Below are 22064 nucleotides of genomic sequence, written 5' to 3' on the forward strand. Positions count from 1 at the left end.
TGAAGCCCAAGCCCCAGCCCTGCTGAATCTGGATCTGTTTGTGTCCTGCGCCCACTTCTCCTCGCCCAGCCAGGGACAGACCCTGCAGAAGAGAAGCACCTGTGGCCTGGTCAATCAATCAATCAATCAATCGTATTTATTGAGCGCTTACTGTATGCAGAGCACTGGACTAAGCGCTTGGGAAGTCCAAGTTGGCAACATATAGAGACGGTCCCTACCCAACAGTGGGCTCACAGTCTAGAAGGGGGAGACAGAGAACAAAACCAAACGTATTAATAACATATTAATAAAATAAAATAAATAGAATAGATATGTACAAGTAAAATAAATGAGTAATAAATATGTACAAACATATATACAAGTGCTGTGGGGAAGGGAAGGAGGTAAGACGGGGGGATGGAGGGGGGGGGCGAGGGGGAGAGGTTGCACTTAGAGGACAGTGACTGTGAGCCCACTGTTGGGTAGGGACTGTCTCTATATGTTGCCAATTTGTACTTCCCAAGCGCTTAGTACAGTGCTCTGCACATAGTAAGCGCTCAATAAATACGATTGATGATAACAGTGGTCCACTAATCTCAGGGACCAAGATCAAATCAGATGTTTGCAGTCTGCCCAAGTCATGTTGAAGGAGCGGTGCCCACACTGCTCCTTGTCTATACGGCTGAAGTGGGTTATTTAGGGCTGCTCCCACCCTGCCTGCCTGTTAGCGCTTAGAACAGTGCCTGGAACATAGGAAGCGCTTATTAAATACCATAATTGTTAAGGCTGGGGACCTCCCCCGGGGCATCAGTGCCCCCAGCCCAGCAGAAACCTATGGGAAGCAGCGTGGCTCAGTGGAAAGAGCCCGGGCTTTGGAGTCAGAGGTCATGGGTTCGAATCCCGGCTCCGCCACTTGTCAGCTGGGTGACTTTGGGCGAGTCACTTCATCATCATCAATCGTATTTATTGAGCGCTTACTGTGTGCGGAGCACTGTACTAAGCGCTTGGGAAGTCCAAGTTGGCAACATATAGAGACAGTCCCTACCCAACAGTGGGCTCACAGTCTAGAAGGGGGAGACAGAGAACAAAACCAAACATACTAACAAAATAAAATAAATAGAATAGATATGTACAAGCAAAATAAATAGAGTAACAAATATGTACGAACATATATACATATATACAGGTGCTGTGGGGAAGGGAAGGAGGTAAGATGGGGGGGATGGAGAGATAGTATCACTTCTCTGGGCCTCAGTTCCCTCATCTGCAAAATGGGGATGAAGACTGTGAGCCCTCCGTGGGACAACGTGATCACCTTGTAACCTCCCCAGCGCTTTGAACAGTGCTTTGCACATAGTAAGCGCTTAATAAATGCCATTATTATTATTATGGGCAGAGAGCCAGGCACGCAGGACCAGGCTGCATTGGGAGGGGTCTTTCGGGGTGGGAAGACCCCCTCCCTGCTCCAGGAGCCAAGGAGTGGGCAGTAAGGCGGGGGATGGATCACGACAGACTGGTAGACTGGTAGAACCGGGCACTGACATCATCTTGAGACCCTCATGTTGGGGTCGCATGTGACCACACTGAACTGGGGCATTCCTGGGGCACTGAGCAGGTGGCAGGCACTTGGGATAAGGCAGTGTGTGCCATCCCAAGGCAGAGTGGACAGGGAGGGGATGGGAGAGGGCCTGGCAAACGCTACCCCCGTTTGCATTTTTCTCCAGCGATTCCCCCACCAGCAGTGCATCTTCAAATAACCCCGAGACGGGGAAACCGGGGGAGCCCTCCGTCCTCCCTGAAGCCAGCAGCTGGCTCGGGCTTCCCCTCGGCCACCGTTCTCTCCAGGAAGGAACCAGCAGATTCCTACGACCCGGCACATTTTCACGGGACTGATCAGAAGGGAGAGGCCACTGCAATCTAGGGCAGGGAATCAAGATTAAAATCCTGGTCGCTTCTCACCCCAAATCCCGGGACAGGACCGATGGTCACTGTTTGCAGGTCACCCTCGGCCACCCCTCGGGGTGGGGGCTTTCTCCACCCTCAGCCCCCCGCCACACACCTCCCCTCCAGGCTGCTGACAAACAGTTTCTAATCCCGGCTCTGCTGCGTGACCTTGGGCAACTCACTCCACTTCTCTGTGCTTCAGTCACCTCATCTGTAAAATGGGGATCGAGACCGTGAGCCCCAAGTGGGATCGGGTCTAACCAGGTCTGCTTGTACCCACCCCAGTGCTTCGTACGGTGCCTGGCACCGTACCTCCTTCCCTTCCCCACAGCACCTGTATATATGTTTGTACATATTTATTACTCTATTTTACTTGTACATATCTATTCTATTTATTTTATTTTGTTAGCATGTTTGGTTTTGTTCTCTGTCTCCCCCTTTTAGACTGTGAGCCCACTGTTGGGTAGGGACTGTCTCTATATGTTGCCAATTTGGACTTCCCAAGTGCTTAGCACAGTGCTCTGCACACAGTAAGCGCTCAATAAATACGATTGATGATGATGATGGCACATAGTTAAGCGCTTAACGAATGCCACACTGATTATTATTTGACAGCCAGTTTCGAACCAAGAAAACTCTAGGGATCCACCACCGGAACGACTGCAGATGGAGGTGGGGCATTCTAGGAGAGATGTGGCCATGGGTCGGCATAAGACCGCCTACTGTGAGCCCACCGTTGGGTAGGGACCGTCTCTATATGTTGCCAACTTGGACTTCCCAAGCGCTTACTACAGTGCTCTGCACACAGTAAGCGCTCAATAAATACGACTGAATGAATGAAGGAAGGAACGAACTTGTGCTGGGCAGGCGGGGACCCTGGCACAGCGGTGGTGGGCATGTGCCCACTGCTGGGTAGGGCCTGTCTCTATATGTTGCCAACTTGTACTTCCCAAGCGCTTAGTACAGTGCTCTGCACACAGTAAGCGCTCAATAAATACGATTGATGATGATGATGTGCCAGTAGGTGTGGGCAGCCGGCTCCGGCCCAGTTCTGTCCCCGGGTGGGGATGGTAAAGGCAAAGAGGCCAAAGATCACGCCCACCGCCTACTTCCACGTCCCGCCCGCCGCAAGGTTCCTGTTGAGCCACAGGGCTGAGCAATCCCAGAGCCCACGGAATCAATCAATCGTATTTATTGAGCGCTTACTGTGTGCAGAGCACTGTACTAAGCGCTTGGGAAGTACAAGTCCAGAAGGGTGAGGGGCTAGATGCCAGCCAAGCAGTGGGAGGGAAGGGGATGGAGCCCCCTCGCAGTGCCCTTCTCCCCCACTCCCGTGGGCAGAGAGTCGGGTGTAATCAATCAATCGTACTTATTGAGCACAGAGCACTGTACTAAGCGCTTGGGAAGTACAAGTTGGCAACACAGGGAGACAGTCCCTACCCAACAGTGGGCTCACAGTCTAAAAGTGTAAGCCCGGTGTGGGCAGGGATTGTCTCTCTTTATTGCTGAATTGTACTTTCTAGGCACTTAATAGAGTGCTCTGCCCCCAATAAGCGCTCAATTAATTATAGTAATAACGTTGGTATTTGTTAAGCGCTTACTATGTGCCAAGCACTGTTCTAAGCTCTGGGCTAGATACAGGGTGATCAGGTTGTCCCACTTGGGGCTCACAGTCTTCATCCCCATTTTACAGATGAGGGAACTGAGGCCCAGAGAAGCGAAGTGACTTGCCCAAAGGGTTCCAAGCGCTTAGGACAGTGCTCGGCACACAGTCAGCGCTCAATACTTCCGATGGCATTGACACCCGTCTACTTGTTTGTTTTTTTTGTCTGCCTCCCCCCTCCTAGACTGTGAGCCCGTTGTTGGGTAGGGACCGTCTCTATCTGTTGCCAAATTGTTCTTTTTTTTAAATGGCATTTATTAAGCACTTACTATGTGCAAAGCACTGTTCTAAGCGCTGGGGAGGTTACAAGGTGATCAGGTTGTCCCACGGGGGGCTCACAGTCAATTCCCATTTTACAGATGAGTTTACTGAGGCACAGAGAAGTTAAGTGACTCGCCCAAAGTCACACAGCTGACAAGTGGCAGAGCCGGGATTTGAACCCATGACTTCTGGCTCCAAAGCCCGGGCTCTCTCCATTGAGCCATGCTGCTTCGCTTTCCCCAGAAATTGGAAATTGTTCTTTCCAAGCGCTCAGTACACAGTAAGCGCTCAATAATTCCGATGGTATTGACACCCGTCTACTTGTTTGGGGTTTTCGGTCTGTTTCGTCCCTTCTAGACTGCGAACCCGCTGTTGGGTAGGGACTGTATCTGTCTTTGAATTGTAATAATAATAATAATAATAATAATGGCATTTATTAAGCGCTTACTACGTGCAAAGCACTGTTCGAAGCGCTGGGGAGGTTACAAGGTGGTCCCGCTGTTGGGTAGGGGCCGTCTCTACATGTTGCCAATTTGTACTTCCCAAGCGCTTAGTACGGTGCTCTGCACACAGTAAGCGCTCAATAAATACGATTGAATGAATGAAAGGTGGTCAGGTTGTCCCACGTGGGGCTCACAGTCTTCATCCCCCTTTTACAGATGAGGGAACTGAGGCGCAGAGAAGTGAAGTGACTTGCCTAAAGTCACACAGCTAAGTGACGGAGCCGGGATTTGAACTTCCCAAGCGCTTAGTCCAGCGCTCCGCACACAGTAGGCGCTCAATAAATACGACTGAATTCATTCATTCATTCAGTCGTATTTATTGAGCGCTTACTGTGTGCGGAGCGCTGGACTAAGCGCTTGGGAAGTCCAAGTTGGCAACATCTAGAGACGGTCCCTACCCAACAGCGGGCTCACAGTCTAGAAGGGGGACACAGACAACAAGACATATTAACAAAATAAAACAAATAGAATGAATATGTACAAATAAAATAAATAAATGGAGTGATAAATACGTACAAACATATATACATATATATATATATAGGTGCTGTGGGGAGGGGAAGGAGGTAAGGCAAGGGGAGGAGGGGGCTCAGTCTGGGAATTCATTCATTCATTCATTCAAGTGTATTTATTGAGCGCTCACTGTGTGCAGAGCACTGGACTAAGCGCTTGGGAAGGACAAGTTGGATGAATAAGAATGAATGGGAATGAATAAGTACGACTGAGTGGGGTGGAGGGGGCTAGTCTGGGAATGAATGGAAAGAGCGTGGGCTTTGGAGTCCGAGGTCATGGGTTCACATCCCAGCTCCGCCAACTGCCAGCTGTGTGAGCCTGGGCAGGTCACTTCACTTCTCTGGGCCTCAGTTCCCTCATCTGGAAAATGGGGATTAAAACTGTGAGCCCCCCCCCCATGGGACAGTCTGATCACCTTGTAACCTCCCCGGCGCTCAGAACAGTGCTTTGCACATAGTAAGCGCTTAACAAATACCATCATTATTAATAAGTACGTCTGGGTGGGGTAAATACCATCATTATTATTATTATTATTAAGTACGACTGAGTGGGGTGGAGGGGGCTAGGAAATGCGGCGACCCCCAACCCAAGCAAGGCCTGGAGGCACTTAGCCCACTGTTGGGTAGGGACTGCTTTTATGTGTTGCCAACTTGGACTTCCCAAGCGCTTAGTACAGTGCTCTGCACACAGTAAGCGCTCAATAAATACGATTGATTGATTAGTACAGTGCTCTGCACACAGTAAGCGCTCAATAAATACGATTGATTGGTTGGGTGGGCGCCTGCCTGCCCTTCGGATGGGCCCGTGCTGATTCACTCATTCATTCGGTACTATTTAGTGAGCGCAGAGCACTGTACTAAGCGCCTGGGGAGTCCAAGTTGGCCACATGTAGACAACAGGCTTCCAGTCTAAAACAGGGCCCGGGGGAGCCTCACCTCTCCGCTGGCCACGCCGGTCCTTCCCGCCGCCGACGCCCCGCCCCGCCAGCGGCGGCGCTGTTTTTGTCCCGGGCCCGGCCCCGCCCCCCCAAGCGGCGGGGAGGGCGGGGATTGGTCCCCCCGGGGCCCGGAGCGCGCGCCCCATTGGCTGCCGAGGGCCCCGCCCCCGCGCGAGGGGGCTGCTGGGACTTGTAGTCCCGCGCCGTTGCGGGGCGCCCGGGCGCCATGGCCGCGCGAGGGGGCGGGGCCTGCGGTGGGGAGACGGGGCGGCGGGAGGTGGCCTGATGGCGGGGGGGGGAGGGGCGGAGGGCTCCCGGCCCGCCCGGGGGACACCGCCCAATCAGCAGCAGCAGCATCATTCATTCATTCATCCATCCATCCATCCATCCATTCATTCATTCATTCGTACTGATTCAGTCCATCCGACTGATTGAGGGCTTACTATGTGTACAGAGCATTCCTTCATTCATTCAGTCGGATTGATCGAGCGCTTACTGTGTGCAGAGCATTCATTTATGCATTCATTCATCCATCCATCCATCCATTCATTCATTCATCCATCCATCCATCCATTCATTCATTCGCATTGATTCAGCCCATCCGACTGATTGAGCGCTTACTGTGTGCAGAGCACTCCTTCATTCATTCAGTCGGATTGATCGAGCGCTTACAGTGGGCTGAGCATTCATTCATTCATCCATTCATTCATCCATTCATTCATCCATCCATCCATCCATCCATTCATTCGTACTGATTCAGCCCATCCGACTGATTGAGCGCTTACTGTGTGCTGAGCACTCCTTCATTCATTCAGTCGGATTGATCAAGCGCTTACTGTGTGCAGAGCATTCATTCATGCATGCATGCATTCATTCATTCATTCATTCGTACTGATTCAGCCCATCCGACTGATTGAGCGCTTACTGTGTGCTGAGCACTCCTTCATTCATTCAGTCGGATTGATCGAGCGCTTACTGTGTGCAGAGCATTCATTCATTCATCCATCCATTCATTCATTCATTCATTCATTCATTCATTCATTCATTCATGCGTATTGATTCAGCCCATCCGACTGATTGAGCGCTTACTGTGTGCAGAGCATTCATTCATTCATTCATTCATTCATTCGTATTGATTCAGCCCATCCGACTGATTGAGCGCTTACTGTGTGCTGAGCACTCCTTCATTCATTCAGTCGGATTGATGGAGCGCTTACTGTGTGCAGAGCATTCATTCATTCATCCATCCATTCATCCATCCATCCATCCATTCATTCATTCATATTGATTCAGCCCATCCGACTGATTGAGCACTTACTGTGTGCAGAGCACTCCTTCATTCATTCAGTCGGATTGATCGAGCGCTTAGTGTGTGCAGAGCATTCATTCATTCATTCATCCATTCATTCATCCATCCATCCATCCATCATCCATCATTCATTCATTCGTATTGATTCAGTCCATCCAACTGATTGAGCGCTTACTGTGTGCAGAACACTCATTCATTCATTCAGTCGGATTGATCGAGCACTTACTTTGTGCAGAGCATTCATTCATCCATTCATTCATTCATTCATTTGTATTGATTCAGCCCATCCAACTGATGATTGAGCGCTTACTGTGTGCACAGCACTCCATTCATTCAGTCGGATTGATCAAGCGCTTACTGTGTGCAGAGCATTCATTCATGCATTCATTCATTCATTGTCAGTCAGTCAGTCACTTCGCTTCTCTGGGCCTTAGTGCCCTCATCTGGAAAATGGGATGAAGACTGGGACAACCCGATCACCTTGTAACCTCCCCAGCGCTCAGAACAGTGCTTTGCACATAGTAAGCGCTTAATAAACGCCATCATCATCATCATTTGTAGTCCATCCGACTGATTGAGCGCTTTCTGTGTGCAGAGCACTCCTTCATTCATTCAGTCGGATTGATCGAGCGCTTACTGTGTGCAGAGCATTCATTCATGCATGCATGCATGCATTCATTCATTCATTCATTCATTCGTACTGATTCAGCCCATCCGACTGATTGAGCGCTTACTGTGTGCTGAGCACTCCATTCATTCAGTCGGATTGATCGAGCGCTTACTGTGTGCAGAGCATTCATTCATTCATCCATCCATTCATTCATCCATCCATTCATTCATTCATTCATTCGTATTGATTCAGCCCATCCGACTGATTGAGCGCTTACTGTGTGCAGAGCATTCATTCATTCATTCATTCATTCATTCATTCGTATTGATTCAGCCCATCCGACTGATTGAGCGCTTACTGTGTGCTGAGCACTCCTTCATTCATTCAGTCGGATTGATCGAGCACTTACTGTGTGCAGAGCATTCATTCATTCATTCATCCAACCATCCATCCATCCATTCATTCATTCATTCATTCATTCGTATTGATTCAGCCCATCCGACTGATTGAGTGCTTACTGTGTGCAGAGCACTCCTTCATTCATTGTCGGATTGATCGAGCGCTTACTGTGTGCAGAGCATTCATTCACTCATTCATTCATTCATTCATTCGTACTGATTCAGTCCATCCGACTGATTGAGCGCTTACTGTGTGCAGAGCACTCCTTCATTCATTCAGTCGGATTGATCGAGCGCTTACTGTGTGCAGAGCATTCATTCACTCGTTCATTCATTCATTCATTCATTCGTACTGATTCAGTGCATCCGACTGATTGAGCGCTTACTGTGTGCAGAGCACTCATTCATTCATTCAGTCGGATTGATCGGAGCGCTTACTGTGTGCAGAGCATTCATTCATTCATTCTTTCAGTCACCCATCCATCCATCCATCCATCCATCCATTCATTCATTCGTATTGATTCAGCCCATCCGACTGATTGAGCAGTTACTGTGTGCAGAACACTCCTTCATTCATTCATTCATTCATTCATCCATCCATCCATCCATTCATTCATTCATTCATTCACTTGTACTGATTCAGCCCATCCAACTGATTGAGCGCTTACTGCGTGCAGAGCACTGCTTCATCATTCAGTCGGATTGATCGAGCGCTTACTGTGTGCAGAGCATTCATTCATTCATTCATTCATTCATTCATATTGATTCAGTCCATCCGACTGATTGAGCGCTTACTGTGTGCAGAGCACTCCTTCATTCATTCAGTCGGATTGATCGAGCGCTTACTGTGTGCAGAGCATTCATTCATCCATCCATCCATCCATCCATCCACCCATCATTCATTCATTCGTATTGATTCAGCCCATCCGACTGATTGACCGCTTACTGTGTGCAGAGCACTCCTTCATGCATTCAGTCGGATTGATCGAGCACTTACTGTGTGCAGAGCATTCATTCATTCATTCAATAGTATTTATTGAGCGCTTACTGTGTGCAGAGCACTGGACTAAGTGCTTGGGAGAGTACAATTCAGCAACGTGTAGAGACGGTCCCTACCCAACAATGGGCTCACAGTCTAGAAAGGGGAATAATGTCAGTATTTGTTAAGCACTTACTAGGTGGCAAACACTGTCCTAAACGCTGGGGTAGATCCAAGGTAATCAGGTGGTCCCACACAGTCTTCATTCCCATTTTACAGATGAGGTAACTGAGGCGCAGAGAAGTGAAGACAGTCACACAGCTGACAAGTGGTGGAGCTGGGATTATTAATAATAATAATAATAATGGCATTTGTTAAGCACTTACTATGTGCCAAGCACTGTTCTAAGCGCTGGGGAGGATGCAAGGTGATCAGGTTGTCCCATGTGGGGTTCACAGTCTTCATCCCCATTTTACAGATGAAGGAACTGAGGCACAGAGAAGTTAAGTGGCTTGCCCAAAGTCACACAGCTGACAAGTGGTGGAGCTGGGATTATTGTTAATAATCAATCAATCGCATTTATCGAGCGCTTACTGTGTGCAGAGCACTGTACCAAGCGCTTGGGAAGTACAAGATGGCAACATATAGAGACAGTCCCTACCCAACAGTGGGCTCTAATAATGGCATTTGTTAAGCACTTACTATGTGCCAAGCGCTGTTCTAAGCGCTGGGAAGGATACAAGGTGATCAGGTTGGCCCATGTGGGGCTCACAGTCTTCATCCCCATTTTACAGATGAAGGAACTGAGGCACAGAGAAGTGAAAGGACCAAGTTTACACAGCTGACAAGTGGCGGAGGCAGGATTAGAACCCACGACCTCTGACTCCCAAGCCCGGGCTCTTTCCTCTGAGCCACTCTACCCACCTGACCCCATATCACTCAGTCCCAGAGCAGCTTCCCGGTGGCCGCCCTGCCCACGCTGTGGGCACAGACGCCAACGTAATTAATTTGTATGCAATCGTATTTAATAATAATGATGGGATTTGGTAAGCGCTTACTAGGTGCCAAGGGCTGTTCTGGGCGCTGGGGTAGATAATAATAATAATAATGGCATTTATTAAGCGCTTACTATGTGCAAAGCACTGTTCTAAGCGCTGGGGAGGTTACAAGATGATCAGGTTGTCCCACGGGGGGCTCACAGTCTTCAACCCCATTTTATAACAATAATAATAATAATAATAATAATGGCATTTATTAAGCGCTTACTATGTACAAAGCACTGTTCTAAGCGCTGGGGAGGTTACAAGATGATCAGGTTGTCCCACGGGGGGCTCACAGTCTTCAACCCCATTTCATAATAATAATAATAATAATAATAATAATAATACAAGATGATCAGGTTGTCCCATGGGGGGCTCACAGTCTTCAACCCCATTTTATAATAATAATAATAATGGCATTTATTAAGCGCTTACTATGTGCAAAGCACTGTTCTACAGATGAGGTAACTGAGGCCCAGAGAAGTGAAGTGACTTGCCCACAGTCACACAGCTGATAAGTGGCGGAGCCGGAATTTGAACCCGTGACCTCTGACTCCAAAGCCCGGGCTCTTTCCACTGAGCCAAGCTGCTTCTCATGATATGAGGTAATCAGGTTGGCCTACATAATAATAATAATAATAATGGCATTTATTAAGCGCTTACTATGTGCAAAGCACTGTTCTAAGCGCTGGGGAAATTACAAGGTGATCAGGTTGTCCCACGGGGGCGCTCACAGTCGTAATCCCATTTGACAGATAAGGTAACTGAGGCACAGAGAAGTGAAGTGACTCACCCAAAGTCACCCAGCTGACAATTGGCAATTAGAGAGGCAATTAGAGAAGCAGCGTGGCTCAGCATGGGCTTTGGAGTCAGAGGTCAGGGGTTCGAATCCTGACTCCACCACAAGTCTGCTGTGTGACCTTGGGCAAGTCACTTAACTTCTCTGAGTCTCAGTTCCCTCATCTGTAAAAATGGGGATTAAGACTGTGAGCCCCACGTGGGACAACATGATCACATTGTATCCCCCCCAGCGCTTAGAACAGTGCTTTGCACATAGTAAGCGCCTAACAAATGCCATTATTATTATTATTATTATTATTATTATTTATTATTATTAATTGGCGGAGCCGGGATTTGAACCCATGACCTCTGACTCCAAAGCCCGGGCTCTTTCACATGGGGAGCAGCATGGCGTAGTGGATAAAGCCTGGGGACCGGGAGCCAGAAGGTTGTGGGTTCTGATCCCTGCTCCGCCACTCATGTTGCCAACTTGTACTTCCCAAGCGCTTAGTACAGTGCTCTGCACACAGTAAGTGCTCAATAAATACGATTGAATGAATGAATGAATGACTGCTGTGTGACCTTGAGGAAGTCACTTCACTTCTCTGGGCCTCAGTTACCTCATCTGTAAAACGGGGATTGAGGCTATGAGCCCCACATGCGTCCAGCTCGATTTGCTGGTATCCACCCCAGCGCTTAGTACAGTGCCCGGCACATAGTAAACACTTAACAAATACCACAATTATTATTATTATTTTAAGCGCTGGGGGAGATACTCTAGACCGTGAGCTCCTTGTGGGCAAGAATATGTCTGTTTGTTGCTTTATTGTACTCTCCCAAGCACTTAGTAGAGTGCTTTGCACATAGTGAGTGCTCAATAAATTGAGCCCTTAATTAATACTGATTAATATGGAATAATTAATACTGAAGCAGCATGGCCTAGTGACAATCAACTGTATTTATTTTTATATTTTTTATAAATATAAATATATATTTTTATAAATATTTATATTTATATTTTTATATTTTATATAAATATATTATTTATGTATGTATTTACTGAGCGCTTACTGTGTGCAGAGCACTGTACTAAGCGCTTAAGCGCTAAGTGACAAGAGCACAGGCTTGGTGAGTCCCCATCCCCCCGGCCCTACCTCCTTCCCCTCCCCACAGCACCTATATATATATTTGTACAGATTTATTACTCTACTTATTTTACTTGTACGCATTTACTATTCTATTTATTTTATTTTGTTAATATGTGTTGTTTTGTTGTCTGCCTCCCCCTTCTATCAATCAATCAATCAATCGTATTTATTGAGCGCTTACTGTGTGCAGAGCACTGTACTAAGCGCTTGGGAAGTACAAGTTGGCAACATCTTAGAGACGGTCCCTACCCAACAGCGGGCTCACAGTCTAGAAGGGGGAGACAGACAACAAAACAAAACATATTAACAAAATAAAATAAATAGAATAGATACGTACAAGTAGAATAAATAAATAAATAGAGTAATAACTACGAACAAGACTGTGAGCCCGCTATTGGGTAGGGACCGTCTCTATATGTTACCAACTTGTACTTCCCAAGTGCTTAGTACAGAGGAAAGAGCCCGGGCTTTAGAGTCAGAGGTCATGGGTTCGAATCCCGGCTCTGCCAATTGTCAGCTGTGTGACTTTGGGCAAGTCACTTCACTTCTCTGGGCCTCAGTTAACCTCATCTGTAAAATGGGGATTAAGACTGTGAACCCCCCGTGGGACAACCTGATCACCTTGTAACCTCCCAAGTGCTTAGAACAGAACTTTGCACCTAATAAGCGCTTAATAAATGCTATCATTATTATTATTATTACAGTGCTCTGCATATATGTTTGTACGTATTTATTACTCTATTTCATTTGTACAAGTTTATTCTATTCATTTTATTTTGTTAATGTGTTTTGTTTTGTTCTCTGTCTCCCCTTTCTAGACTGTGAGCCCGCTGTTGGGTAGGGACCGTCTCTATATGTTGCCAACTTGGACTTCCCAAGCGCTTAGTACAGTGCTCGGCACACAGTAAGAGCTCAATAAATACGATTAAATGAATGAATGAATGAATGAATGGAGGATGTGGGTTCTAATCCCATCTCTGCCACTTGTCTGCTGTGTGAACCTGGGCAAGTCACTTAACCTCTCAGTTCTCTCATCTGTAAAATGGGGATGAAGACTGTGAGCTCCATTGTTTTTTGTTTTTATTCCCAGGCCCGTGCTCTATCCACTGTCGTGTTTGACCTCCCTTCTCTTCCACCACCCCTCCCCGCTCCTCCATCAGTAAAAAACGACTGAAATCCATCAATTCCACCCTTGGATCTGGAGTGTTTGGCCTCTCCACGCTCCAGCCTCACATGTGGGCGTTCTCCTCCATCTCCGACCCTCCCTGACGTCAAGGGCGTTTTGAAATTTGGAAGGACTCCAGTAAAGCGCTCAGTAAGTAACAGTAAGCGCTCAGCAAATACCGTCGAAGAAAGAAAAGAACGTGGCACTCGGTGTTCAAGGTGTCCACATGTCCCGGTGTCCTCCAGTCATTTGTATTGAGCGCTTAACTGTGCATATATGTTTGTACGTATTTATTACTCTATTTATTTATTTATTTTATTTGGACATGTTTATTCTATTCGTTTTATTTTGTTAATATGTTTTGTTTTGTTCTCTGGCTCCCCCTTCTAGACTGTGCACACTCTAGCACACTGTACTAGGTGCTTGGGAGAGTACAATGTAACAATAAAACAGACACATTCCCCGCCCTCAACGAGCTTACAGTCTATAGGGGGAGACATCCATTAATATAAATAATAAATAAAATAACATAAATCAATTACAGCTGTGTACTGCTGTGGGGCTGGAACGGAGAGATGAAGGAGGGAAGCCAGTCAGGGCGACGTCAAAGGAAAGAAAAGAAAAGGAGGGTTTAGGCAGGGAAGGCCTCTTGGAGGGGATGGGCCTCCAGTAAGGTTTTGAAGGGGGGACGAGAAGAAACTGTCTGTCGGGTATGAGAAGGGAGGGTATTTTAGGCCAGAGGCAGGACGTGGACAAGAGGTTGGTGGCGAGATTGATGAAATCAAGTGAGAAATGCATTGTCCCCAGACAGCATTCGTTACCTCTCCCCAGAAGGAGACCTCAGGCTCCCCCAGATCTTCAGGGATCTTGTCCACTAACTCTATTGCACAGAGTAAATTGCACTCAGTAAATAGTACTGATCGCCTGATTTTTTTTTTCCAAGGTTCCCTGCCCCCAGCCTCTCCCAGCAGAGAGACAGTCCAAGGTAAGCCCCTTTCCCTCCCACCATGGGCCTGGGCCAAAAGCAGAATCGCCCATTCTCCACCTGGGCCCCAGGTAAGGGCCAAGGCCCATCCTCTGTGATGTCCCGCCATCGACCCCCGGCCCACGTCATCCCCCGGGCCCGGAATACCCTCCCTCTGCCCATCCGCCAAGCTAGCTCTCTTCCTCCCTTCAAAGCCCTACTGAGAGCTCACCTCCTCCAGGAGGCCTTCCCAGACTGAGCCCCTTCCTTCCTCTCTCCCTCGTCCCCCTCTCCATTCCCCCATCTTACCTCCTTCCCTTACCCACAGCACCTGTATATATGTATATATGTTTGTACATATTTATTACTCTATTATTCATTTATTTTACTTGTACATATCTATTCTATTTATTTTATTTTGTTCGTATGTTTGGTTTTGTCTCCCCCTTTTAGACTGTGAGCCCACTGTTGGTTAGGGACTGTCTCTATATGTTGCCAACTTGGACTTCCCAAGCGCTTAGTACAGTGCTCTGCACACAGTAAGCACTCAATAAATACGATTGATGATGATGATCCTCACCCCTGGCACTGGTGCTAATTGCAACATATCCCAGTAGACACACAAACTTCCACCCCAGGCCACCCCTTGGGTGGTCGCTGGGAGAGCGAGATAAGGGCCAGGACTGGTAATTATAACAACAATAATGGTGGTATCCACTAAACGCTAATTATGTGCTAAGCATGGTACTAAACCTTAAAAGAATAATAATTGCGGTATTTGCTGGGCGTTTACTATTGCCAGGCATTGCACTAAGCTCTGGGGTAGATACAAGATCATCAGGTGCCACGTGGGGCTCACGGTCTCAGTGGGAGGGAGAACAGGTATTGAATCCCCATTTTGTAGATGAGAGAAGTGAGGCACAGAGAAGTCAAGTGACTCGTCCAAGGTCACACAGAGGGCAAGGGGCAGAGCCAGGATTAGAGAGAGCACATTTCCAGCACAGCCCACGCAGCTTCTCATGGGCGAGGGGCCGGAGAGATATCCCCTAGACATCGTGAATTGAGGGAGGGGATACCTTTCTGCTCTCCCACTCTCCTTCTCTTCGACGCCACGTCTGACTCTCTCCCACCTCCACTCTGTTCCCAATGCTTCCATCATCATCATCACCATCAATCGTATTTATTGAGCGCTTACTATGTGCAGAGCACCATACTAAGTGCTTGGGAAGTACAAATTGGCAACATATAGAGACAGTCCCTACCCCACATTGGGCTCACAGTCTAAAAGGGGGAGACAGAGAACAAAACCAAACATACTAACAAAATAAAATAAATAGAATACAGAGCTGGCAAGGCCCCAGGCTGTGAGGAAATCCTGCCCACCCCAGCCCTCTGAGCCTCGGGGCTGCAGGGGATAGAGCCACTTTGATGGGAAGAGTCCAGCTGGGAAGTTGGACTCATATGACCCACATAAGCAGCCTGAGACCGAGGCTCATAAGGTCAACAGTGGGAATGCGAGGCAGGGAAGACGTGATTCAGCTCTCCTCTGGCTCTCTGTCTCGCTCCTTCTTCTGCTCCCCAACCCGGCCTGTTTCCTCTCCATCTCCACCCTCCCTGGGTCTCCTCCCTCTCTTCTCTTCCATCATCCCTCCCCGTTCCTCCACCAATAGGGGAGACCCACCCCCCCAAAAACGACTGAAATCCATCAGTTTCACCCTTGGATCTGAAGTGTTTGGCCTCTCCACGCTCCAGCCCCACATGTGGGTGTTCTCCTCCATCCCTGGATTTTCAGGGAATCCCTCCCCCTGCCCCACTGGCCCTCCCTGACGTCAAGGATGTTTTGAAATTTGGAGAAACGGCCCATCCCTCAAGGAGTACTGGCCACACCAATTGGTGGGGCGGGAGGTTTTGGGTGCCTCTGATCCCGCTGATCGATCGATCAATCAAATTTATTGAGCGCTTTCTGTGTGAAGAGCACCGTACTCAACACTTGGGAGAGTACGATATAACTGAGTCGGTAGACACGTTCCCCACCCACAAGAAGCCTACGATCTAGTGGGGGAGAGAGACGTTAATACAAATAAGTTATGGGTGTGTAAATAACTGCTGAGAATGGGGTGAATAAAGGGCGTAAATGCAAGGATAACACAGAAGGGACTGGGAGAAAAGGAAAGCGCTTTGTACAGTGCTCTGCACATAGTAAGTGCTCAATAAATACGGTTGATGAAATGAGGGATTAGTCAGGGAAGGCCTCTTGTAGGATACATGCTTTCAGTAAGGCTTTGAAGGTGGGGAGAGTGGTGGTCTGTCAGATATGAAGAGGGATAATAATAATAATAATAATAATGGCATTTGTTAAGCACTTACTATGTGCAAAGCACTGTTCTAAGCACTGGCGTTCAAGGTCATTCATTCCTTCATTCCTTCATCCAGTCATTCATTCATTCGTTCCAATCGTATTTATTTAGCGCTTACTGTGTGCAGAGCACAGGACTAAGCGCTTGGGAAGTACAAGTCGGCAACACATAGAGACGGTCCCTACCCAACAGCAGGCTCACAGTCTAGAACGGGGAGACAGGCAACAAAACAAAACATATTAACAAAATCAAATCGTATTTATTGAGCACTTACTCTGTGCAGAGCACTGTACTCAGCGCTTAGAACAGTGCTTTGCACATAGTAGGCGCTTAATGAATGCCATCATTATTATTACTATCACCATTATTATCAGAGAAGCAGCGTGGCTCAGTAGGAAAGAGCCCGGGCTTTGGAGTCAGAGGTCATGGGTTCAAATCCCGGCTCTGCCAACTGTCAGCTGTGTGACTTTGGGCAAGTCACTTCACTTCTCTGGGCCTCAGTGACCTCATCTGTAAAATGGGGATTAAGACTGTGAGCCCCCCGTGGGACAACCTGATCGCCTTGTAACCTCCCCAGCGCTTAGAACAGTGCTTTGCACATAGTAAGCGCTTAATAAATGCCATCATTATTACTATTATTGCTAAGCACTTGGGAGAGTACAATATAACAATAAAGAGACACATTCCCTGCTCACAATGAATTTACAGGCCAGAGGCAGGATGTGGGCCAGGGGTTGGCGGCAAGATAATCTGGATGAAGGTACAGCGTGAGTAGATGGGTAATAGAGGAACAAGGTGTGTGGGCTGAGTTATAGTAAAAAATCAGAGAGGTAAGGGAAGACATCGGGTGACTCCTTCATCCCCTAAATCAGCTGCGGCCGGACAGGGGCTGGTCTGGGCCCGTGACGTCAGCCCAGACCAGACGTTCTCTCATCATCATCATCATCATCATCATCATCAATCGTATTTATTGAGCACTTACTATGTGCAGAGCACTGGACTAAGCGCTTGGGAAGTACAAATTGGCAACATAGAGAGACAGTCCCTACCCAACAGTGGGCTCACAGTCTAAAAGGGGGAGACAGAGAACAAAACCAAACATACTAACAAAATAAAATATATAGAATAGATATGTACAAGTAAAATAAATAAATAAATAAATAAATAGAGTAATAAATAGGTACAAACATATATACATATATACAGGCCGTGACAGAACGGCAGACCGCAGGACTGAGCCCTCTCAGGCCTCTGACTCCTGTCCAGCCCTTCCTCTGACACAGGGACTGGTCATCTTGGGGTCACCATCCGGGCCCACGTCCCCTGGGCCTTCCAGAAGGGAGAGGAGCCTTACTTCATCATCATCATCATCATCAATCGTATTTATTGAGCGCTTACTATGTGCAGAGCACTGTACTAAGTGCTTGGGAAGTACAAATTGGCAATATAGAGAGACAGTCCCTACCCAACAGTGGGCTCACAGTCTAAAAGGGGAGACAGAGAACAAAACCAAACATGCTAACAAAATAAAATAAATAGAATAGATATGTACAAGTAAAATAAATAAATAAATAGAGTAATAAATAGGTACAAACATATATACACATATACAGGCCGTGACGGAACGGCAGACCGCAGGACTGAGCCCTCTCAGGCCTCTGACCCCTGTCCAGCCCTTCCTCTGACACAGGGACTGGTCATCTTGGGGTCACCATCATCATCATCATCATCATCAATCGTATTTATTGAGCGCTTACTATGTGCAGAGCACTGTACTAAGCGCTTGGGAAGTACAAATTGGCAATATATGGAGACAGTCCCTACCCAACAGTGGGCTCACGGTCTAAAAGGGGAGACAGAGAACAAAACCAAACATGCTAACAAAATAAAATAAATAGAATAGATATGTACAAGTAAAATAAATAAATAAATAAATAAATAAATAGAGTAATAAATAGGTACAAACATATATACATATATACAGGCCGTGACGGAACGGCAGACCACAGGACTGAGCCCTCTCAGGCCTCTGACCCCTGTCCAGCCCTTCCTCTGACACAGGGACTGGTCATCTTGGGGTCACCATCCAGGCCCACGTCCCCTGGGCCTTCCAGAAGGGAGAGGAGCCTTACTTCATCATCATCATCATCATCAATCGTATTGATTGAGCGCTTACTATGTGCAGAGCACTGTACTAAGCGCTTGGGAAGTACAAATTGGCAATATATAGAGACAGTCCCTACCCAACAGTGGGCTCACAGTCTAAAAGGGGAGACAGAGAACAAAACCAAACATGCTAACAAAATAAAATAAATAGAATAGATATGTACAAGTAAAATAAATAAATAAATAAATAGAGTAATAAATATGTACAAACATATATACATATATACAGGTCGTGACGGAACGGCAGACCGCAGGACTGAGCCCTCTCAGGCCTCTGACTCCTGTCCAGCCCTTTCTCTGACAAAGGGACTGGTCATCTTGGGCTCACCATCCAGGCCCACGTCCCCTGGGCCTTCCAGAAGGGAGAGGAGCCTTACTTCATCATCATCATCATCAATCGTATTTATTGAGCGCTTACTATGTGCAGAGCACTGTACTAAGTGCTTGGGAAGTACAAATTGGCAATATAGAGAGACAGTCCCTACCCAACAGTGGGCTCACAGTCTAAAAGGGGGAGACAGAGAACAAAACCAAACACACTAACAAAATAAAATAAATAGAATAGATATGTACAAGTAAAATAAATAAATAAATAGAGTAATAAATAGGTACAAACATATATACATATATACAGGCCGTGACGGAACGGCAGACCGCAGGACTGAGCCCTCTCAGGCCTCTGACCCCTGTCCAGCCCTTCCTCTGACACAGGGACTGGTCATCTTGGGGTCACCATCCAGGCCCACGTCCCCTGGGCCTTCCAGAAGGGAGAGGAGCCTTACTTCATGAGCCGAGGAGTCCAGAGCCTGGCCTCTGGACGCCCCCAGAATGAGTAATCTCCGAGATGGGGCCGGGTGCGGCTCTGGCTACCAGCCCACCGGGCTCTTGGCTGAGAGAGCAGTCTGCAGGGGCTACTGCAGTGACCCGCCCTTGGGCCCCCCTCCTCCATTCCCCTCCTCTGGGTGGGAGGGGACACGAGGGACCGCACCGTCAAAATCAAAAAGCCAGGGGAAGGGGGGGGGGGACGTGAGTGGATATTTCGGGATTTTACATTTTTTCTGTAGCAGGTTTGCTGATGACCAAACAGGCTGCCACGGTTTCGTGAGCTCATTTCCTTCCTCTCCCCCTCTCCATCCCCCTCATCTTACCTCCTTCCCATCCCCACAGCACCTGTATATATGTATGTATGTTTGTACATATTTATTACTCTATTTATTCTACTTGTACATATCTATTCTATTTATTTTATTTTGGTAGTATGTTTGGTTTTGTTCTCCGTCTCCCCCTTTTAGACTGTGAGCCCGCTGTTGGGTAGGGACTGTTTCTATATGTTGCCAATTTGTACTTCCCAAGCGCTTCGTCCAGTGCTCTGCACAGAGTAAGGGCTCAATAAATACGATTGATGATGATGATGATGATCTACTGGGTGGGGGTTAGGACGCGGTTTAGAATTGGATGCATCACATGCAACGCAACAGATAACAGCCCGACACACAACACGGCCTCCCCGCAAGGTCCAGCCTGGGCCTTTCTTGTAAGCCCCTAGCAAACCCGAGCTCCTCCAGCCACATGGATAGGACCTGTGAATCTTCCTCCAAACCTCCTCCACCGCTAATTATAATAATAAAACAATAACAATAGTTTTAAAGTGCTTACTATAGGCTAAGCACTGTACTGAGAAGCAGCGTGGCCTAATTGCCCCTCCCCACAGCATCTGTATATATGTTTGTACGTATTTATTACTGTATTTATTTTATTGGTACATATTTATTCTATTTATTTTATTTTGTTAATATGTTTTGTTTTGTTGTCTGTCTCCCCCTTCTAGGCTGTGAGCCCGCTGTTGGGTAGGGTCCGTCTCTAAGATGTTGCCAACTTGGACTTCCCAAGCGCTTAGTACACTGCTCTGCACACAGTAAGCGCTCAATAAATACGAATGAATGAATGAATGAATAATTGCCGGAGCCTGGGAGTCGGAAGGACTTGGGTTCTAATCCTGGTTCCGCCACTTCCCTGCTGTGTGACCTTGGGCAAGTTGCTTCCTTTCTCTGTGCCTCAATTACCTCAACTGTAAAATAACACTACCAATTATAGCACTTAGAGCGCTTACTATGTGCCAAGCACCGTTCTAAGCGCTGGGGTGGATACCAGTTAATCAGGTTGGACGCAGTCCATGTCCCACATTGGGCTCACAGTCTTAATCTCTTATTTTACAGATGAGGTAACTGAGGCCCAGAGAAGTGATTTGCCCAAGGTCCTACATCAGGCAACCAATCACTCGTGTTGAGAGCTTATTGTGTGCAGCGCACTGTACTAAGCGCTTCTTGTCTTATGCTTTTGAGTCATCTCCAACCCATAGCGACTTCGTGGACACATTTCTCCCAGAAGGTCCCACGTCCAACTGCGATTGTTCTGGTAGCGTATCCATAGGGTTTTCTCGGTAAAATTAAATAAGGGGTTTATCATCGCCTTCTTCCGAGGAGTAAACTTGAGTCTCCATCCTCAACTCTTTCCCATGCCGCTGCTGCCCAACACAGGTGAGTTTTGACTTGTAGGAGATTGTCTTCCAGTCACTAGCCACTGCCCAAGCCAGGAATGGAATGGGATGGCCTCTTCTTGGCTCTCCCTCCCATATCTGAGACTAGAAGAGTACTAGAAACTCCCCAGGTGCGATTCCGAGAGGGACTAAGCGCTTGGGAGAGTACAATATAAGACGCATTCCCAGCCCACGATGAGCTTACAGTCAAGAGCGGGAGACAGATATTAATATAAATAAATAAATTGTGAATAGGTACTTAAGTGCTGTGGGTCTGGGACAGAGGGATGAGTAGAGGGAGGAAGTCAAGGCGATGCAGAAGGGAGTGGAAGAAAATGGAAAGTGGGCTTAGTCAGGGAAGGCCTCTTGGACACGAGGCCTTCAATAAGGCTTTGAATGGGGGGAGAGCAATTGTCTGTCCCACTGTTGGGTAGGGACTGTCTCTATATGTTGCCAATTTGTACTTCCCAAGCGCTTAGTACAGTGCTCTGCACATAGTAAGCGCTCAATAAATATGATTGATGATATGAGAGGGAGGGCATTTCAGGCCAGAGGCAAGACGTGGGAGAGAGGGGTCAGCAGCAAGATAGACAAGATTGAGGTACAGTGAGAAGGTTAGCAATAGAGGAGCAAAGTGCGCAGGCTGGGTTGTAGTTGGAGAGCCCCATCCATCTCCAACTTGTACTTCCCAAGCGCTTAGTACAGTGCCCTGCACACAGTAAGCGCTCAATAAATACGATTGATTGATTGGAGCGTAGCGAGGAGAGGTAGGAGGGGGCAAGGTGATGGACTGCTTTAAAGGCAACGGTAAG

General features: G+C 47.5%; 1 protein-coding gene and 1 non-coding gene across 3 annotated transcripts in view; both read right to left on the reverse strand.

Annotated features, from left to right (window-relative positions):
- Window positions 1–5840, reverse strand: part of ACLY (ATP citrate lyase) — a 36673-nt gene extending 30833 nt beyond the window's left edge. For both annotated transcript variants that reach the window (XM_038753526.1, XM_038753524.1), the window contains exon 1: window positions 5799–5840. The gene's annotated coding sequence lies outside the window, so the exon portion shown is untranslated. The remainder of the gene's footprint in view (window positions 1–5798) is intronic.
- A 15423-nt stretch (window positions 5841–21263) lies between these two features.
- Window positions 21264–21401, reverse strand: LOC119935311. The gene has a single exon (XR_005453196.1). It is a non-coding gene; the product is annotated as a small nucleolar RNA SNORA7 (small nucleolar RNA).
- Between the last annotated feature and the right edge of the window lie 663 nt (window positions 21402–22064).

Source organism: Tachyglossus aculeatus, chromosome 11, assembly GCF_015852505.1.
Source record: "Tachyglossus aculeatus isolate mTacAcu1 chromosome 11, mTacAcu1.pri, whole genome shotgun sequence".
In the NCBI taxonomy this organism is placed as follows: domain Eukaryota; kingdom Metazoa; phylum Chordata; class Mammalia; order Monotremata; family Tachyglossidae; genus Tachyglossus; species Tachyglossus aculeatus.